Genomic DNA, 19,925 nt, shown 5'->3' with positions numbered 1-19,925 from the left:
CAAAGGAAGGACAGGCTGTGGTACAGGCTGGATCCAGCACACCTGAACAGTGAATGACAAAGTACACACAAGGGATGGTGCAGGTTTTGCCTGTGGTTCTGTGCACACTCAACCCACTACAGCCAAATTAACACCAACCGTCTAATACCCATTCAAGGTTAAAAAACCAGGCTGGGTACACTGATCAAGTCATTATAAAATACTCTATCACTTCTTATTTGCAAACAAATTAGGTGTCCAGCAATTTATCATTTCCTGAATTAGAGTTATCAGCTAAAGCACATACAATTAAAGTGCCATTGAGGCTGCCTGAACAGCCCTGCTCCACCTGAAGCGCAGACAGACGGAGCCCGATCCGACCATTCCAAACAATTACACCCCACTCCTGCAGCTCTGCACTGCAAACACAGCTATCAGCTGCATTTCAACAGCCTTTGAATAATTACACCTTTAATAAAGTGTCAGAGTGAGTGGGCTCCAAATACTCACTGACAAACTTTAAAAACTCTCTTCAAACAGACCTTGGTCTGTATTCATGTGTTCAGTTACATGTGATAATTTCATTAAACCAAATGGAGCTGTCCACTCAGAAGGAATAAAACCAGTGGCAGGACTGGCACTGCAGATTCTCTTACCCCATAAAGCCCCATTATGCATCATAATCTAAACATACAATGTCCATAAATTCCAATTTATTTGTAACCCATTTATTTCATGGATCTGCCCATTTTTGAGACCGACTCGTCCAGCTGCACATCGGCACGAGGCTGGGAAGTTCCACCTCGGACTGCTCTGTGCCAGGTGAATCAGCTCTCACTGCCCGTGCTCCCAGCTCCAGTGAGCTGCCAGAACACTCACTGTGGTTTCCAGATGTCCTTGACTCATTTGAATGCCACGATCTTTGCTGTGCAGTCGTTGAGCACCAGCAGACATACCTGCAACATCTAGCACTGCTTCCTCACTCTTCCTTCTTTTCTTCACCGCAGCCCTTGCAAGTGTGAGGCCAATAACAGTGGAACCAACAAGAGGGATAATCACTACAAATTTACCACTAAAAAATTACAAATAATGAAAAAAAAAATCTATTTTTTTTGTTTTGGCTTTATAATAGTCAAATTAAATGTAATTGAGGAAAGAACTGATCTGTAAGTGTTCATACATAGCCTTATATCTTGTACTGTTTATTTATAGTCTCTTTCACAAGATTTTGGTATGCCTTATATCTTGTACTGTTTATTTATAGTCTCTTTCACAAGATTTTGGTATATTCAGATGGGTTTATCTATTTAGATTTAATTCAAGGTTGAGACTTGTCTACACCACAGACTGGAGTAACTATTCTAATAATTCTAAGATATTTAAATCCCAAGTCATTTAAATGCTTAATAAAGAGATCAACATAAAAAAGAACTTGCTTGCAGTCCTGATCATTACAGATATCAGAGAGGTCTCTGCTAACAGCAACCAGCATGGCACATTTTCTGGAACAAAAACTTAGCCAAAGGAGTTTTAATTTTCCTATTCTGAAGACTAACAGAAAAATGAGGGATCTTCAGCTAACGTAATCCACCTCTATTACCTTCTCTTAATAATTTTGTTACAGCAAATTAAAAGCCATACTCAATTTAAAAACATTATTTGGGACCAGTTAATTTAAGAAGAGGAAAAATTAACATACAAAACCTCTGAGCTTTATATAAACATGTCCAGTGAGTAAATGAATAACCTATATGCAACCTAATGCATGGACAAAGATTATTTAATGTCACTTTTGATACTGACATATTTCACAAAAAGATTTAATATTTTAATTACAAATCAATTAAATTAAAAAAATATCAGACAGAGGTTCTTTTCTGAAAACCGAGATTAGTGCCAGCCCAAGGAACCAACGCAAGCTAAAGGAAGTGTATGTGTGCTGAGCACTTATAAAAAGCGCCACTTATCAATATTCCTGAAGGCAAAGTAGAGCCTTCACAAAGTCATTAATCACGTTGTTATTTAATATTTCTATTACTCAAGCACTCTGGAGGCCCCAATCAGGATAAGAGGCTCCCAGCTTGGCGGTGCCCCAGTGCAGGAGGGAGGCTGCGGAATACGGGATCAGAGCTGCAGCCAGGGCCGTGCTCTGCATGCGGCCCCAGCCACGCCGCAGGGCTGAGAGGGCTCAGAGAGACAAAACCTCTGCTGAGGATGCCCTGAGGGCTGCGGAGCCAGTGCCAAACGCCCTGCCATGCTCAGAATATTCACCAGCTCCTCAGGATGGGAGGGGACAGAAAGAAAGGCTAATTTCTAACTGTGAGCACAGCAGAGGATAAGCATAAGTTCTCCTCAAAAGATACCCAGGTAAATGCTCACAGTTATTTCAGTGTTGAATCTTATGGAGAACCAAAACTATCCCCCAGGAAGTTAAAAATTCTTGACAAGCTCAAAAAATTATCCAAAGATCCAGATTTATCACGTGGATAGCGGCAACAGTTCTTGAATTTCAAGAAACAGAGCCTGAATCTCCGGTTGCAGAAGGTAATATGCAAGTGCAGAATATTATTTTTCATGTGTATTGTACCTGCTGTTTCCCATTTATTTTTGCAGCCAGGGCCAGCTGGCAGGAAGAGCAGCATCAGTAGAAGCCCACGCTGCTGTGCAGGGCACAGTGCTGGCACTGCCACACTGACGGGGTGTGCCCTCGGCAGTGCTGCGGCAACTGGGAGCCAGCCTGCGCGGATTCTGAGCACAGGGAAAGACTCACGGATGGATGCTCAACACTTCACCACAGGCTTCTTCTAGTAAAAAAAAGGCACATTATTTTGGGGGAAACTGGTAAGCTGTGTGGCTCCTACTACATTGAGTTGATGCTAAATAATTTTAATTTTGAGAACTTTAAATCAATACAGTATTTCATTGATATGTTCTTACATAATACACTCAAGATGACAAATTCAATTTGATGAGGAGGCATAAATGCCTATTTCATTTAGCATTATACAGGTCATCTACAAATAGGAAAGTACCATGTGGTAAAAGGTTGTATTTAGCGTGTCACAGTCACTGGTGGTTGTTTTGTATCTCAGAGAACCTTTGTAGCTGCTTCAAAATAAGAGATGATTGATTTACAAAGTACCAAATTTCAAATTTCATATTCTAGGACTAAACATCAAATAATTGGACAAAGCTGTCCCCTTGTCTGACCCATCACAATCAAGCCCCTTTCAAGGTTGACTGCCTGCATAAGAAATATGTGCATAATTTCATTTTGTCTCCTGTCCAACATCCAATGTTAGAAGTTAATTAAATTGCTTGTCCATTGTATTCATCCACTTACAAAGTTAATGATATTCTGTTCTTGAATTAAAGAGAATTTTATAAAGCCTGCACTATGGAACCTGGCATGCTGTACACCGAGGAGCTGAACCCTGTCATGGTTCCTGATTGCAGCTCTCCTAATTAGGAAACAAAATGAATGTTTCTGTGTCTGCCAATGCAGAGGACAAGTCATTCCAACAGCAAAGGTAAATGCTCTGTACAATAGCAACTTAATAATATCTCATGTTTGACTATAATAAATTCTGCAGGATTAATAAACCTGTTAAATTTTTAAATTACCATAACAAAGATGAACTGCAGAAGAACAAGGCAGCCTCAAAAGAGGGTCACAGATTTGAGTAACAGAAGAGCTTCTTGCAAGGGCATCAACCTTGAGGACACTGAAATCATCGTTTCTCGTTCTTGCACAGATGAAGAAGGAAAACACAATGCTAGGGCAATCTGCTGGAGAAGCTGGGATTATTAATAATTTCAGCTGTACCCCTCTGGTGCCTTTGGCTTAGTTACCCTGACCTGGTACTTCTGCAACAGTCCTGGGCAGCCACAGAGCCAGGAGTGTAACACAGCTGCAAATCCAGTGCCTACAGCAGCAAGGCTGCTGTCCAGGAATGCTGCTGGGGACAGCACTGACCATCATGAGCCAAAGCCAGAAACCAGCACAAAGCCTACATGCCACGTGAGAAAAAATAATCACAAGGTTACCATTTTTTCTACTCTCTCTACTATTTTTGTACATGGTTTGTAGCAGTGTGTGGTTTAGGATTCCACAATGGTTATTATTCTACTCAACCATGAGGTCAAGTAGAACCCCTCAGCACACTGCCCTGCACAAAGTCCTGTTTCAGTACACTGTTTTCTGTATCCAGAATGAAGGTGCCTTCCAAGGCTGATGTCCTTGGAGACCCAGTCTTTCTCACCTCAGTCCATGCTCTGGGCAGCCTGCACTAGCCTGCCTGTGGTAGGGGGCAGGAACAGGACGGTGCTTTCCAACACAGACTGTTGTGGGATGCTGTTGTGGGATGCTGTGATCCCACCTGGCACTGCCCAGGTGCCAGAGCTGGAGCTGGGAGCGCCCGCCAGCAGCACAGGGCTGGCTCTGCTCCAGGGCTGAGCCCGAGCTGGGTCTGGCTGTGTGGCCCTGGTGGCACAGCCACGCCAGAGGCTGTCCCTGGTGGCACAGCCATGCCAGCAGCTGTCCCTGGTGACACAGCCATGCCAGAGGCTGTCCCTGGTGGCACAGCCACGCCAGAGGCTGTCCCTGGTGGCACAGCCACGCCAGAGGCTGTCCCTGGTGGCACAGCCATGCCAGCAGCTGTCCATGGTGGCACAGCCATGCCAGAGGCTGTCCCTGGTGGCACAGCCACGCCAGAGGCTGTCCATGGTGACAAAGCCACGCCAGAGGCTGTCCCTGGTGGCACAGCCACGCCAGAAGCTGTCCCTGGTGGCACAGCCACGCCAGAAGCTGTCCCTGGTGGCACAGCCACCCCAGAGGCTGTCCCTGGTGGCACAGCCACGCCAGAGGCTGTCCATGGTGGCACAGCCACACCAGCAGCTGTCCCTGGTGGCACAGCCATGCCAGAGGCTGTCCCTGGTGGCACAGCCACCCCAGAGGCTGTCCCTGGTGGCACAGCCACGCCAGAGGCTGTCCCTGGTGGCACAGCCACGCCAGAGGCTGTCCCTGGTGGCACAGCCACGCCAGAGGCTGTCCCTGGTGGCACAGCCACACCAGCAGCTGTCCCTGGTGGCACAGCCATGCCAGCAGCTGTCCCTGGTGGCACAGCCATGCCAGAGGCTGTCCCTGGTGGCACAGCCACGCCAGAGGCTGTCCCTGGTGGCACAGCCACGCCAGAGGCTGTCCATGGTGGCACAGCCACGCCAGAGGCTGTCCCTGGTGGCACAGCCACCCCAGAGGCTGTCCCTGGTGGCACAGCCACGCCAGAGGCTGTCCATGGTGGCACAACCACACCAGAGGCTGTCCCTGCACAGCCCCTCAGGGCCAGCTCCAGCTCCAGCTCCAGCCAGGCTCAGGATGTGCTGGCTCAGGTGTGAACAGCACCCCCAGCTCCTGGGGACCCGAGCTGGCGACAGCAGCACCAGGGACCTGACAGGCACAGGGGAAACCTGCAGTGCCCCAGCACAGGGCATGCCAGAGGGTGTGCTTGTAAGCCCTTGAGAACACCCTTCCCACACCTGCCTCCTCAGCCTTCTGTGCAGCGTGCAGAAGTGTGAAACCTCTGAAAACACCACCAAAACGCCACCAAACACCACCAAAACACTACCAAAACACCACCAAACACCATCAAAACACCACCAAACACCACCAAAACACTACCAAACACCACCAAACACTACAAAACACTACCAAACACCACCAAACACCACCAAACACCATCAAAACACCACCAAACACTACTAAACACTACAAAACACCATCAAAACCCTACCAAAACACCACCAAACACTATTAAACACTACCAAACACCACCAAAACACTACCAAACACCACCAAACACTACAAAACACTACCAAACACCACCAAACACCACCAAACACCATCAAAACACCACCAAACACTATTAAACACTACCAAACACCACCAAACCACTACCAAACACCACCAAACACTACAAAACACTACCAAACACCACCAAACACCACCAAACACCATCAAAACACTACAAAAACAGTACTAAACACTACCAAACACCATCAAAACCCTACCAAAACACCACCAAACACTACTAAACACCACCAAACACCACTAAACACTACAAAACACTACCAAACACCACATAATACTACCAAACACCACCAAAACACCGCACAACACTATCAAAACCTCAGACTTTCAGTGCTTACTCGTGTCACCATCATTACATACTGAGTGACAAATACAACGAGAATTGCCCATATTTGAAAAGCAATCTCTACTAACTTTTTCCAATTTAATACAAAATATTTGACAGTAAAAATCAGAAAGTCTCTCTCCCAGCTTTTCTTTGTCTTTTACTTGATGCTGCTAATACAGAGACTTTGTGTTAAACCTTGTACATGTCACTGGACTGACTGAGCAAACAAAATTGACCCAATGACTGCACTGTCCTGCTCTGTATGCTGCCAGTTCAGCTAGAGACAAAGATGCAGATTATATGCTTCAAAAAAATACTATTATTATTATTATTATTATTATTATTATTATTATTATTACTAACAAAGAGCCAAACCTGGTATTTCCTAACAGGCTTCACTTCACTGAAATGAAGAGCAATGTGATTTATGTGATTAGATATTTTAAGCCCTTGTGCCCTTTGTACCAGTAACTGCACTGATTCCATAAAGGAATAGAAATATAAACCAAAGAACCAACAGCAGAACAATTCAAGCTTACTCTGTCACAGTTCAATAAAAATACTGAAAACTGAGTTAAGAACAATCTGAAAAAAAATTTCAATGTATGTAAACTAAAAATAAAAGCATAAATAAACGTGTGCAGCACGTTTGTTTAGCAAACATAAGAAAATACCAGGATTATTGAAAAGAAATTAATTTTCCTGGAATTATACAGAATAACTGGATTATGCAGAATAATTGAATGCATGCTGCCATTTTGCATTTCTTCATGTACACTTCAGAGCAATATTTTATTCTAATTAACTTTAAATTATGCTCAGCATTTTCTTCAAGTGGTTGCATTTCCAAAATAAAGCTACATGGAACAAACCCAAAGATGTATTTCAACTAATGTAACTTTTGTGAACTGACACTCATTAAATGGTATTGGCAAATCAATAAGGACATAAAGATGTAAAGCCTTTCTTTATTAAATAAACCAGATTATACTCTTCTAATCTAAATACTCAGTTAAGTCTATTGGTAATTAAATCACATGGAAAACCTGCCTTGTTATTAAAGTCTCTTCAGAATGTCCATGCAAGTTGGAGTATGTATATATATAATATATATTATTTATATTTCTACCTTTCAGAACTTTTCAATTTCAATTAAAATTCTGTAATTTTTATTGGGAATCACATTACATGCATGATAGAGATAAGTTAATTAAAGGACAATCAATTCTAAGAGATGGCCAACAATGAACCTAACCAGTTTACAAATTACCCACTGCCATTCAACCAGAGCATGCAGTATCTGTGGGCAATTACAAAAAAGCTTTAATTGATTTTTAAAATTTCAATAATACCGTGCATTTTGTACATTCCTAAGTACTTTGCCTGAGCTGTGATTTTTAGCATTAGAGGAACTGCTGGGACCACCACTGCAAACTCCTGGGCAGAGCAGAGCCCGGATTTAAAGCTCAAAGCAAAGCTGACATGCCTTGTGCACCCCAAACCAGCTGTGCCTGCATCTCAACTTGAACAAACACCCAGTTTATGTGGTGTAATGCTTTAAGATAGTAATATTTTAAAGGAACTCATTCTTGAATAATTACAATTAGAAGGCATTTAGCATACTCCCTTGAAGTTTGTTACAGACAGGTAGGTTCCACTGCTCTGATGGCAGACAAGAACATTATTCTCTGAAAATTCTGGCAATCCAACCAAATTGCTCAAAAACAAACAAAGTGTCACTCTCTGACTCACGTCTAATACATCAAACAGGACTCCTTAATGCTCTTTTGCCTCAGCATCCTACAGAGTCTGAATGAAAGGCTTGCTATGACCTGTTTCCACTGCCTCCTCCTTGTTCCTCCGTGGGAAGGTCTGACAAGTCCCAGAGCACCAGCTGTGAGAAGCAGGAACAAGCAAAGGCATCTTCTCACTTTGGAAATCCCCAAAAAACCTACATCATGCTAGGAAAAGAAGCTCCAGTGATTCTGTGGCTGCACGTAGGACACTTGTAATGTGCACGGCACTCATTTTGTGAGGCTGCCCCTGTACAACAGACATCAATGAACAGTGAGCAGAAAGCAAATGCTGGCTCACTCTTCCTGATTTGCTCGTCCTGCTGAGAGCCTGGAGACGAACAGGGCACTAGGATGGAAGTGCCCATATCTGCCAGCTGCCCAGGCACGCCAGCTAAGATTTATCCTGAAGCAGAAATCCAGCTTCAAGGTGGAGAACTTGGAAGGATGCCACTCTCCCTGCTGCAGAAGCTCATTTCACAAACCAAACATCATTAACAGTTTAGGAAGAACCTGCTAGAAATGTTTGCCATGTTTTGCTTGTAATTCATCATTTCCATTAATGCTTTACCTTTGGAAGTCTCAGATGAACTTCAGCTGTTGAACTGCAACAAGTGAATTCAAGGTGTTGAACTAGAAACAATACAACTGTGCCCAAAGGCTTTACCAGCTTCAGATGGGGGCCCAGCTTACAAAGGCAGCATTTCAATGTGCATTCCTGACTTCAAAAAAATAAATTCAAAAAGAAAATGAAAACCAAAGTGCTCTACAGACCATATGAAAAGTGAGTTAAGATTACTTCATTTACTAGTCCTGTCACCACTGCCCTGCTCAAGGTTTTTGCTTGCTTTTAGCTAGAAAACAGTAAAGAAAATATATTTTAAGCATTTCAAGGGCAGCAGAGCTTTGTAATATACTTTGTGAAGCTGATCCATCAATAACAGGAAGTTCACTGTACAAATAAGGCTCACAGCTCTGTAACGTGCTTCTTGATCACATGGAAGTTGAGAAAAGGGAGCTCTGGTGATGCGGGCTGGGAGCCTCCACACCTGCAGCTGAGGCCTGACTTTATTACAGTTTGCAAGGGCATTAACTGCAGATCTGTTCCTGCTCAGGATGATGCCAACAGCTCTGACAACCCTGAAGAGGGAGGCACCTGCTCAGCCAGCCTGGAATTACAGCTGGGCTCAGGAGCCACCCTGTGCTGCTGCACTGCCAGGATTACTGTGCTTTTACACATCAATTTGAGCACAACTGAATGGAAACAAATTTCTACTTTTAAACTGGAATATGCTTTCTTACAGAAAACAGATTAATTAAAAGGCCTAAAAAAAAAAAGGGTTCTTTTGAAGGAGTGCAAGGTATCAGCCAGTTTTGCTGTTAGCACACCCACAAGAAGGGCTTCTTGTCCTACAGGCTCACACCTGGATAACGAATCAGCCACCATCTGAAAGGAATGTTTCAGTAATAGTGGGAGTGAGAAAGAAAACCTCTATATAAATAGAAGTAATAACTTGAATTTTATTTTAAAACTGAGAAGATAAAAATAGTCTGTATAAATCAAGCAAGTTGTCTCTTCATGTCACTTTTATGATGGACATTAATCTTAGTTTCTAGACAGAACTGCTGTCTGATGTAACCACGCTTATTGACTTAATGGGAAGAAATTTATATTAGTCTAGGAAGCTGTGATGAATGCAGTCTTAAAGTTCAATGACTCAAACACTTAGTAACCTCAAACATTGACACAGATAGACAGAAACTTAAATCTTAATCCCAGAGCATAAGTTTATGCTTCATTCACATTTTGTTGTCAAGGCATTTTGAATCTTCCTGTGTTTTTACATCTGCTCATGCACACATGTGTGTGCACAAACTGCGCATGCAGCGCACAGCACTTCACCCACAGAGAGGCTGCCACTCCTGGGGTCAGGGTCCCCCTGGCTCTGCCCAGCTCAGGAGATCCCAGCAGCTCTCCCAGCACAAGCACCAGGGCACGTGGCTCAGCCACAGCCTGGCCTCTGCTGGGCACCCTCTGGCCCTGTCCTCACACATTGCCATGTCTTCTGGATTTAGGACTAAGATCTGATAAACAACCTTCACGCCTATATGTTAGTATACATGTGTTCAATGAAAAGAAACATTCCTTAATCTGAGCTCAGATAATATCACTGCAGCAAAAGCTGTTCAGCTGCTGGGATGTCAGCACTTTAATGCAGCCAACAGTTTACAGATCACAAATGTGATTTATCACACAACTGAAAACCTGTAATACTAACTCTTGCAAAGAACAAGGCTCAGGCTTTTGTGTAATTGGTTTGGTTTACAAAATTTGACAAAAAATAAACCAAACCATTAATGGCTTATGGCTCACACATTCAAAACTGGAGATCCTTGATGTGAAAAACATGTATAGACACCAGATGTTTGATTTGTTACAGGAACTATAGTGAAAACACCCAATTCCAGCCCCCCTCCACTGTTTGAACTTAGAAGATAGTAGTTAGTTAACTTATAAAGTACATTTTTATAGCAACACCCATTCCATACACCAGGAGAAATTCCCAGCTGGATATATTCTGAAACATTGGAATTAACAAAATGCACCAATAGACATGGGACCTTTGTGAGAAGATGGTGCGTGGAAATAGGAATGTTCCAAGTCAGAAGGAACAAGGCAACCTAGTTTAATCTGATTATTCTGAGGTTGAGGCAACATATTAATCAAGTGGACAAAACAATTCTGTTAATGACATTCAAAAGGTACAGTACAATAATCCATCATTTACTATATTGCAAATGATAAAACAAGCATCCAGAAGGGTTATGCTAATTACATGTTTCAAGTCAAATGAACCCATTCCATGCTTTGTCTTGTTTAGACAAATAGAGCGTTCCTGCCATTTAATTGTATTTCAGATGTCTATACCAGTGTCTGCAGCGATACGTTAGCCTGCACGCAGCTGCACATGGACTGGTCCCTGCACAGCGGCAGCACAGCTCCGCCGAGCCCCCGGCACGCGCCCGGGCAGCGCCGCCGGACACACGGACACGGGACACACGGACACGGGACACACGGACACGGGACACATGGACACACAGACACACGGACACGGGACACACGGACACGGGACACACGGACACATGGACACACGGACACGGGACACATGGACACGGGACACACGGACACATGGACACACGGACACATGGACACACGGACACGGGACACACGGACACGGGACACACGGACACGGGACACATGGACACGGGACACACGGACACATGGACACACGGACACGGGACACATGGACACGGGACACACGGACACACGGACACGGGACACAAAGACACACAGACACGGGACACACGGACACGGGACACACGGACACACGGACACGGGACACACGGACACGGGACACATGGACACACAGACACACGGACACGGGACACATGGACACATGGACACGGGACACACGGACACACGGACACGGGACACACGGACATGGGACACATGGACACGGGACACACGGACACACGGACACGGGACACACGGACACGGGACACGTGGACATGGGACACACGGACACGGGACACACGGACACACGGACACGGGACACACAGACATGGGACACACGGACACGGGACACACGGACACACAGACATGGGACACACGGACATGGGACACACGGACACGGGACACGGACACACGGACACGAGACACACGGACACAGGACACGGGACACACAGACATGGGACACACGGACACGGGGCACGTGGACACACAGACATGGGACACACGGATATGGGACACACGGACACGGGACACGGGACATGCGGACATGGGACACACGGACACGGGACACACGGACACATGGACATGGGACATGCAGACACGGGACACACGGACACACAGACACAGGACACGGGACATGTGGACATGGGACACACGGACACGGGACACGGGACACACGGACGCGGGACACGCAGACATGGGACACACGGAGACGGGACACACGGACATGGGACAAGTGGACATGGGACACACAGACATGCGTATACATGGACACGGGACACGTGGACATGGGACACAGGACACGGGACACACGGACACGGGACATGCGGACACAGGACACATGGACACTTGGACACAGGACACACGGACACAGGACACTTGGACACAGGACACACGGACATGGGACACGAGACACCGGGACATGAGGACACACAGACACAGGATACACAGACATGAGGACACACAGACATATGGACACAGGACACACGGACACGGGACACACAGACACAGGACACACGGACATGAGGCCACAAGGACACAGGACACACGGACACATGGACACGAGGACACAGGACACACGGACACGAGGACACAAGGACACACGGACACTCAGACACAGGCACACACAGACACAGGGACACTTGGGCATGCAGACAGACGGACACAGGGACACTTGGGCATGCAGACACACGGACACATGGACACTTGGGCATGCAGACACATGGACACAGGGACACTTGGGCATGCAGACAGACGGACACAGGGACACTTGGGCATGCAGACAGACGACACAGGGACACTTGGGCATGCAGACAGACGGACACATGGACACTTGGGCATGCAGACAGACGACACAGGGACACTTGGGCATGCAGACAGACGGACACAGGGACACTTGGGCATGCAGACAGACGGACACACGCCAGGCAGGGAGCTCGTGCCAGGCACCCTGGAGGGAGCGAGCCCCTGGCCGCTCGTGCTGGGGCAGCTCTGTGCCTGCACATCCCCCCTGACTTGCAGTGCGGGATTCAAGGAAAACAGGAACATTGTAAAGCAAAAACTACTAAACCTACAAAATCAGCCAAACCCACAGAGAACTGACAGCAACCAAGCATGTTCCTAAGTCTGTAATTAAAAAAAAAAACCCAAACAAAGATCTTCCCCCAAATCCCAATCAAAACATCCTTTCCGATAATAAAATAGGGAAATACAAATTTCCTTAGTTTTCAAAAGGAAGTTGTTTTTTAAAAAAACAAGCACAAATCATTGCTGTGTTTCAGAACCCTTTTTCTGAATAGCAACAGATTACAGTTTTATTCAAAGCATTTTCCAGTGAAAGCAAAAAATATAAGCCATAAGAAAATTCAGCTTCCTACATTACATCACCTTCCTCACTTTTAAGGACCAGTCCCTTGGTTACAGGGAAGAGAAGTGACCTCCTAAGGAAGCTACACTAACAACTGCATGGATGCTATTGACTTCAATGGGCTTCCTTGGGAATTTACATATTTCCCAAATTTAAAAAAAAACCACCAAAAAACCACCTGGACTCAATGGGGGTGATCTGGCCCTGCTGTTCTCTTAAGTAAGAAAAATGTCCATTTTCACAAAGAAGACTCTTGATTTTGAATTGCAATGACTGCAAGTGACTCACACGGTATCCTGTGCAGTTACACTACTGGTTCTGGTTTTCCCTGATAAAAATAAAACGTAAGGCATGAGGAAAAGTAGCCTACTAGCTAAGGTCAGGGAAAAAAATAACGTTGCTGCCATGTATAAAAACACAAAATCGACTTTGTGCAATTTAGTACCCACATTTAGTTTTGAATTTTTAAACTGTAAATTATCAAAACAGAAATACTTGTTTCCTAGCAACATTTCAATAAATTATTAGACAAATCCAAATCACTGAAATTAAGTTTTTAGCCTTAAAATACTGCGTATATACCTGCCTGGTCTTTTAAAACATGCTCCCTACCAGAGTGGTGACATTTTTTGTTTGGAGATTTTACAAGGATTAGTCATCACTTTTGCTATTACATGCTGTATAATCACCCACGTAAACTCATGTCAGCTTGCCTTAAATTAACTTTAATTCAGGTTTGCCAAAGAAGAAAATCAGACTGTAACTAAATGAGGTCAAGGACTTTGAGGACCTCATCGAGTCCCACAATACCTGGATCTCTTTATGAAGTCCGTCTGCTCATCACGAGTCACACAAATGGGTGCAAGTATGGATGGCAGATTAAATAACTCTGTTTAATATTAGTCAGAAATAAGAAACAATAACTAATATTTGTAAAAAGTTACACCTGAAATATTCCACTCTGTCTTATGTTAAATGTACTTAGCAGAAAGGTCAGAGCTCCTGAATTTGCTAGATAAATAAATGTTGGTGAGGTGGATGAATCACTGGAGAATTGGTGCATGGCAGCGAATGAATAACCTGCAAATGCTTCCCAAACCCCATTATTTCCCTTTTTCCAGTAGGCCAAAGATTCATGTCCCTGCATGCCGCCAGTTCATTATGGAGAAATATCATTCCTCTCCTGGCACTCTCTGGGCGGCCTCTCAGCCCCACGAGGACCCTTTAATGTTTAATTCCCCATCATCTGCTCCACTGAACAGCTTAATCTCTGCTTGTATGATCAATACTATATCAGTGTAAATTAAAATGACAATTTTAAAGTAATTAAGCCTGTTAATGCTCGATTCAAATGTCATTATTTGCACAAGGGATTGAGGAGAAATTACATCGTGTCCAGGGTGACAGGAAAATGTTTGAGCCTTCTCAATCCTGTTGCCGCTGTGCCACTGGAGGCTTTAGCAAAGCAGATTAACTTCTAGCTCCCACCGCCAGGATACCTATCCAATTTTAAAAGAGGATAACACAATTTGATAAATTTAATTCCAGCTACAAACTCAATTATTGTGATAATGGATGAAAACTGGGAGGAGACACTAAACAAGACTCACATAAAAAATACACTTAACTTCAGAATGAGATACAACAGTAATTGTTTTATTTGATTTGCTCTATCCCTTTTGAAAACCCTTTAAATAATTGTGATTGTTAGAAGAATGGCCAGCATTTATTAAATAGCATGAGCTCTAAGATCAAAGTGGCTGCAGTTTAAAGGATTTTGGTCACAATGGAAATGTTTGCTATCCTTCGTTGTACAGCTACATTTATTAGACAAGTAAAATTACATCATTACAGTATTGGATCTCATAAATAGATCTATAAAACTCAACTACACTCAGATGAAATCTCAGCCCATTCTACGTGCTGGCCTTTCCAGACCCTACCTTGACAGCATGTAGTCATTTATTATTTCAAAGGAAGATTTTAATAGTAGAAAACCCTAAACTTTAAGAGACAGCCATAGGAGTGGGTTTGGATTTCAGGCCTGACCAGTGGAAAGTGCAGTCAAGCTATTGTTACCTGAGCTCTTCTTTAACCTTGGGATACAGAAACCCACAGCAATTTAGGCAAAACAATGGACAGGGCCATCAACATTTTATATTTTGGAGCAGAGAGCAAAAGTGAAACACTGAATGTCATGGTTTTAACTCATTGGTAAGGAAAAGTCAAAAACCTCTCATGCAAAGGAAGTTTCAACAGCATCACACTCCTACTGCAAAGGTACCACCAGCCTGAGAGGTCTATCAGCATTCCTGTCACTGGATATTGTTTAATAAATTCCGTTTATCTGACCGTTTGCATTTCCCGAAGTTCTCTGAAATAATTATATTGAATTTTTATTAGTGCACATGAAACATTTTTGGCTTTCACTTCTTTGAATAATAAATGGCATATATTAAAGTGCCTTACAGGTCTAATAACTTGCATCAGATCCATGTAGGCCTGTCTTATTAACTTTTACTTTAAATTACAGCAGAATTCATCAATCAGTGTTTCTAAAAAGCAGACTGCACATTGCCACAGACTCTCAAGAAAAATGGATCTCAGGACAATTAAAACATCTACTGTGTCTCAAGTATTTAATCAGAAAATCTATCAACCCACAGATTTTCTTAGATGAACTGTCTAACAAAGAACCCTGAAAGAGTAACCAAAGGCTATTAAAAATTTTTCATAGTGATGAAGAAAATGGAAAGAAAGAACTGGGCTTTAAAAACAAGCTTAAGTTTTTAAATTAAATTCATTAACTCTAGCACAGAGTTCTGAAATGAAAATGAAGTCGAGCTGCAGTAGGCTGGGTGTTCCCTTGCTCGCTCCTTACACAGAGCAGCTGCTGCCCTGGCACAGCTCAAACCCAAGCCCCGAGGGCTGTTTGGTGTAATGAGAAAGATCTGTCTCCTGCAGGAAGAGCTGCAGATTCAAATCTGGGAGGCTACTGGAATGCTACTAATGTGAGTTAATTACATTTTGCTCTGCTAATGAAACCTTTAAATGCTAAAGCTTCTGCAGCAAAACAGAACAAACTGCTATCTTTAAAAAAATGACCAGAAAGCACACCAAATGAGTGAGGCCATTATTGTTCTAGGATTCCCCAGTTCCTTCAAACTCTGCTTTACCCTCTCTCTTCTCACATCAGTGACAGCCCTAAAGACCTGGCTGCTGCCATAGCATATGGAAGCATGCATGTGTTGGGCAGGGGTTACTCTTCTTCAGGAAACTTAAAAGAGGAAATTAAACATACATCTTTTGGAGGGTTTTTTAATTAAATTAGGAAATATGAAGTAACACTGTTTTCATACCACAGTGAAATTATCACCCCTAACAATATTATGCAGTATCTGCACTGACAGCTTGAAATATTTCCCGTTATGCCATAGGAAAAATTAATCCAGACATGAGTCCACATAAGGATTCCACAACTAGCTAGTTGAATTCATAGAATATATATTAAAAAGGAGTAATGTGCTAAGAGTACTGAACAAGGCACTTCTCCTCAAGCATCCAGCTCGCTCCCACAAGGCAAAGCAGGGAGCATGGTTCACCAAGGGTACAGATGAGGACAGTTGCCTAACCCCACTGTTCAGAGCAGACTTCATTGCCTGCTGGCTGGAAGGAAAGAAAGAAAAAAAGAAAAATACAACTTTCAAATTAGTGCCTGAATAGACTATTAGAATATTTCCCTTTGTACCTCACCTAAAACCTGGGCACACGCTACTGCAGCTTTTCTGGCTTGCATTACTGGTAGGGCGTGTTAATGGACATCCCACCGTATGGAGCAACACATTAATTGTTTCCCCATGTACAATAATAGCTCCATTTATCATGCACATGTTGACCCATGTTGGCTTTGCAAAGCTTAATAATCATCACTGATCTCAGTGCCTGAAGAATGAAGGAAGCATTGGTAAAATTTTCCCCAAGTGACAGATTCATTCAGAATTATTGAACAAATCTTTGGTGTTGAAGATAGAACAAGTGTTCAACCTCACTTTGCTTTTCAAATTGCCCTGGCAGGCTTTTAAAGAAATAACACAGGTCAATAGAAACAAACCAAACATTACTGGGAGTCCATCAGATTTATTTATCCTCATCACTGCTCTATTTGAAAACAACTCTTTTCTTTTAATACTATATCTAGTATGAGCTGATTTTTTTTCTACTAGGCCTTTATTAACCTGTGAGAAGATAAGGAAAACCAAGTGCTTTAACAGATTACGAATCTAACTTGATCTTCATTCCTCCTATGCATATTTGGTTCATTTAGCACCTGCAGTAATGAGGGGCTCCACCTGGCTGATGGAGGGTCTTTGTCGTATGCTGGCAGCTCCACAAGAAGCTATTCACATCAGGTACCCATCTTGGGCAAAGTAAACCCAAATAAAGCCTTTTTGGTGAGGCAGCAGATGGCCATGTTAGATCCAAACACTGTGAGTTCAGCCACTTCAGCAGAACCATCCAAACACACAAAGGACAGCAGCATTTTATAAGAAATTACTAAGACTTTTCTGCAGTTTGACAAAAAGGAACTTGATGAATTCCCTGAACACAGGTGACAGTTGTTCAGTCGTAGGGGGTCTCAAACCATGGAGGGAAGAGGCTCCCAGGTGCCATCCTGGTCCCAGTCCCGGCACAAGACATGAGTGCCTGTACGGAGCAGGATCTTGAACAGAACTGAAGATCTCAATTCTGAATCAGCCATCGTGACTCTGGCTCTTTCTGTTCACTGCTTCAGCGGGCTTCTGTCAGGAAATGCTAACAAGCCTTTAAGCTCTTCAAGAGCTTAACAAATTCTCAGTTTGCTCCTATAGATTTCATGTGGAATATTTGTTTCCCACACGTGGTGCCATGACACAGCACTCAATCACATTTGTCTTTTGCCCTGATATATGGTCCAACCACAGTATACTTGGTCAAACCTTTGCCAGTCTGTCAGTTACAAATTTTTCGTACTCTTTAGGAAAGTCAAATGACAAGTGATTGAATTAAAAGACAATCTGGGCATAACACTGATTTTATCATAAACCAACAAACTAAACACAACCAGCAAGACCTAAATAGCTACTAACTTCTTTTTTTTTTATATCACAGCCAAGGGAAGGTTGCTAAGGACAACGTGGCATGACCAGGGTAATGCCACAGTGCTGCAGTAGCTGAGGATGCTCCTGCCATGTGATCTCTTAACCCTGGCACTGGTATTTCCAGGTGTCAGAACAATGACGACGTTCAAAGTTCTCCTTTTTGCCAGTGAAATAGAAACATTTTTGAAAATAGAGAAAAATACCCAAATAGATAGTGGGTCTGTATTCTCTTTAATTTCCAAAGTAAAACAGAATCTAATATTGCTTTTCCACGTGGAAAGATTCCTAAACAGGAAAGGAGAAAAGTTTTAGTGCTGCTGTGTTAGAGCCAGCTGTCAAAGATGCCCACAGGAAATGACTGCAAAGCTATGAAGGAGGGAGACAACATTTAAATACTCTTAGGAATTCTTTCTTTCTTTCCATCTTTATGTTGCTGCATGTAAACCTGTGGTTTTACTGCTCTTTTACTGGTAACCTGGCCTACACTCTTAAAGACTTATTCCCTTCCCATTTTTTTGATTACTGAACTGGATCTTTTATGAACAAACTCTAAGAATATCCATTAACCTGAAGTCAAAAAATGTCCCTGAAAATAAACACAGGATCTTTGCTATTTAGGACAAAGAAAAGAGTATCAGGTCTACAAACTGCATTTACAACACTCACATTAGTAAAAAATCAAATTTCTTTTATTTCCCTTTGCCCTCACCACAAGTGATCTGAAAGGACATAAAACACACTGCCAGATTTCCCAGGACATGGGGAACCCCACCTGTGAGCTGGTGGTACCTACAGATTCCCATGTGTAAGCCTTACAGCCCTGGGAGCACACTTATGTGCCATGTCACAGGAATACCAGAAAAACAGATACAGGTTTAAAAAAACCCAAACAGGATGAACCCCAGGAATTTTAATCAAACTCCTGCACACTAACAATGTCTGATGAATAACCTGGCTGAAGAAATACAGTTATGGAGGGAAGTGGACAATGACCAAAACTGCCATTAGCTCCAACAAGTAATTTACAGAGACCCAGTTTTATTCCTCTTAATTGATGATGTCGCCTTCAATTAAACAGAATAAACACATGACCCAGGATGTGGGTCCAGGAAAGGAACGCTGCAAAATGGGAACTCGCGCCTATGGAAACACATGAAGGTGTGAACAGTGACTCGGGGACAGCTGGGGTGCAGGGAAGGCTCTGCGGGACAGACCCAACAGTTTAAGGGTGTTTTTAAACACTGACCAAACTCCTCTCTGTTCATGCAAGAGGCCCTCCCATGCCCACTGCAGCTCTCCTTTCCTGCTACGTTTCAGCACTGAGCCGGTGCTCTGCCATTTCTGCAACAGCTGCCGGAGAACAGCAACATCAATAAACCTGTTCAGAAGAACATTCTGATATCTAAAACTCTAGTGGCTGCTTTTTAAGAGAAAATGACTTTTTGAAAATACAGGTGACTGCATTTTATCCTTTCCACTAACCAGGAAGACCTAAATACCTCCACCCCCAGAGTACACAATGCTGCAGCGCCAGGGCCTGAGCAAGTTCCACTTAAAGAGCTCATTACACTGCCGCATACCTATTGCTGCTTGGATGTAAAATGAAGTTAAACCAATGAAGCAAAAATAATCCATTTAATGCTTATGCTCTGTGATGCATTT

At 43.5% G+C, this 19,925-nt stretch overlaps 1 protein-coding gene across 2 annotated transcripts in view; it reads right to left on the bottom strand.

Moving 5' to 3' along the window:
• The window catches only part of INPP5A (inositol polyphosphate-5-phosphatase A), a 189,739-nt gene that overhangs the window by 94,168 nt on the left and 75,646 nt on the right, over positions 1–19,925 (bottom strand). The gene's annotated exons all lie outside the window — the stretch shown is intronic.

The sequence above is a fragment of the Molothrus aeneus genome, chromosome 8, assembly GCF_037042795.1.
Source record: "Molothrus aeneus isolate 106 chromosome 8, BPBGC_Maene_1.0, whole genome shotgun sequence".
NCBI classification, from domain to species: domain Eukaryota; kingdom Metazoa; phylum Chordata; class Aves; order Passeriformes; family Icteridae; genus Molothrus; species Molothrus aeneus.
The sequence above is the reverse complement of the archived record's forward strand: the minus strand, read 5'-3'. Positions and strand labels throughout refer to the sequence as shown.